Source organism: Tiliqua scincoides, chromosome 3, assembly GCF_035046505.1.
Source record: "Tiliqua scincoides isolate rTilSci1 chromosome 3, rTilSci1.hap2, whole genome shotgun sequence".
Lineage (NCBI taxonomy): Eukaryota > Metazoa > Chordata > Lepidosauria > Squamata > Scincidae > Tiliqua > Tiliqua scincoides.
In genome coordinates, this window is record NC_089823.1 from 201,562,785 (window position 1) to 201,565,658 (window position 2,874).

At 43.0% G+C, this 2,874-nt stretch overlaps 1 pseudogene; it reads right to left on the minus strand.

Moving 5' to 3' along the window:
• Positions 1-2,531: 2,531 nt before the first annotated feature.
• LOC136646549 (5S ribosomal RNA) lies at positions 2,532-2,650 on the minus strand (annotated as a pseudogene).
• Between the last annotated feature and the right edge of the window lie 224 nt (positions 2,651-2,874).

The following is a 2,874-nucleotide window of genomic DNA, read 5'->3' on the forward strand; positions in this document are numbered from 1 at the left end:
GGAAGCTGGACTAGATGGGCCTATGGCCTGATCCAGTGGGGCTGTTCTTATGTTCTTATGTTCTTATGTTCAGCACAAGCCTGAGTTTGTCTACTCAAATTAAGCTCTGCTGAGTTACATGGCACTTACTCCCATGTAAGTGTGTACATGGTTGCAGCCTTAGAGACTGAGAGCTATGAATCTGGACTTCTCTAATTGGAATCTCACATCTGTCATGAACTCAGTACTTAGCCTTAGGTAAGCAATTCTTAGTCTCAGCTCTCCAACTGCAACAGAGAGTTAATAGGGTTGTTGTAAGGATTCCATCAAGATAATATGTATAAAGCATTTTGCACACTCAACACAACACTGTGCAAATACATGTAATTATCAGTAACTACAGTAAGTATTTGTTCTTGTTGGATTACTCCATAGGTGCAAGCAATTTTTCATTTTGTTAGGTTTTTAGGGATGTGTGAGCTCCCTCTTCCAACTCAAGTATAACCAGATAATTGTCCAAAGGGGAAAAAAAGCCAGCCTGCCCTAAATTTTTTTAAATATACTACATCATGAGAGGTTGAGCTCTTGTATTAATTAATAGTGACTGTTTTCTAAGAAAATTCTCCCAACAACATTTCAGATGACGAACAACCCAGGTTCACAAAGCATGATCCTCTGAAAACTCTACCTTCAAGTGTAGTGAGAATTATCTACACTTGATAGTCAACATTTGGTTGCTATGGCTTTTCCATGCTGAAAGCAATTAGACATCCTTTTCACCTAAAAGAAAAGAGCAAGAGAAAGGATTTCTTACACTCTGCACGCTAATTAATGACACCCCCCCTTCCAGAGCTGGAGACTAATTATGTACACTGGTTTCTTCTATGAGGGTTTGGAACAGTGCATGTCATCATCCTGTGTTTTAGCACCTTCATTTGCAAAATTTTCTGCATTTTCTCCTCTCCTCTCTTTTTGAAAAGTGATTAGCAATTATAGCACACCAAGGGCCCAATCCCATCCAACTTTCCAGTACTACTGCAGCTGCAATGCAGCCCCGAGCCCCTTGAGGAGGCCTCTATGACTGCCACCCCACCACAGGATGCAGTGCACGCCCCATTGGCATGGCTGCACTGGCACTGGAAAATTGGATAGGACTGGGCCCCAAGATGGCAGGATTCCCAAAACATTTGGTGCAAAAGAGGATGGCTTCAGAGCATTATCCAGGTGTTCTGTAAAACATTGGATTGTGATAAGCTCAGCAGCAGTAAACAGCTTCCTTTGTAATGGCTACAAGCCCACCTGATGATATTGGAAGTGCTCTGCGGCATGGAGGCAGCATCCTTGGATAAGGCTCCATAGTCTTGGGAAGTTTAAAGGTGAGTATGCTTGTAGGGCTCAGATGAGAACCTGTGAAAGGCTTTAGAATGATGAAGCATCAGAAGCAGGGGTGGGGGAACCTGACTGAATACATGCAGATATGCATGGAAGAAGGTCTTGAATATATCAAGGAGATGCTTTGAAAAATAAGCTTGAGCCTCCAGTGGCATAACATGAAGTGTGAGAAGTGCACAGTTTTATGGAGTGCTTATTTGGTTGCTTGGCTGAGTACTGAGGTATGTGATTATTTAAATGTTTCTGCTGAATATAATGGGATGAGCACTCTCTATGGGGCTGCCACATTTCCTGGCAAGGTTTCTACATCTTTAAACAGTGTGACTACCAAGAATTCAACAGGTGGATTTTTTTTTTAACAGCACATTTAAAGTGCTGAAGTTCTCCACAAGAACCCTGGAAGAAAAAAAGTTGGTAGCCAGAATCAGGCCATTCTTTAGTATTTGCATAGTGTTTGACCCATTTTTGCCCAGCCCACAGGTGTACACATTTGGTCCCTGTTGCGTATATGCAACATTGGGCAGAAATGGCACAAGCCATTTTGCGTTCTACCCAATGTGTATAAACAACGTTGGAATCAAATGTGTACACCTGTGGCTGTGCAAAAATGGGTTAAGTAAATGCAATACAGAAAAGAGAGGCAGATAGAGAGGGCTGTGAGGTAGTATAAAACAAAACATGTCATCTTCAGAAGAGTGAACGAAACACTAAATTGATGGGAGTACAAACCAACAGATGGTTTTTCTTTTTAAAATAAGTCTGGCAGGAAGATTAGGGAAGTGATTAATGATTAGCATCTTTACCCACAAGGGTGATGTACTATTGACTATTTCAAATAGAAGACACATTTTTAGCAGAGATTACACCCCCTGTGTATTCCCTCAATGACTCATACTTTTGAAATATCAAAATCAGGGCTTTGACTTAGTTCTCCAAGCTGGGAGTTCTCCAAGTTCTCTAAGGAAGTTGGGAGACTTAGGGCCCAATTCTGAGGCCAGCACTGGCCTTAGTGTCGTAAACATGCTCTACTGCATGCCCACAACACCCTGTGTCAAGTCGGTGCTGGTGCCTGGGGGGAAGGGGGCAAAAGTCTCCTTCCCCCAAGGAGACCTCTGGCAGCTGCCGGTTGGCAACCTTCAGTCTCGAAAGACTATGGTACAAGCCTACAGCACCCAGTATTCCCAGGCAGTCTCCCATCCAAGTACTAACCAGGTCTGACCTTGCTTAGCTTCTGAGATCAGACGAGATCAAGCATGTGCAGGGTAACAGTGTCGCAAGAGGCAGCGGTAGCAGCTTTTGATTGCTGCACCCAGCAGCATCGTTGCCTTTAGGACTGGGCTGTTATTCACCCATTCATCCACAGGACATGATAAAGAATATATTCTTAATACACCCACATCCACAATTTTGAAAACCTTGCACACCAAATGCAGCAATACATGAACTTGGCAGTGAGTTCTGTAGGATGTGGCATACACTTATATGAACTTGTGCTCACAGTAT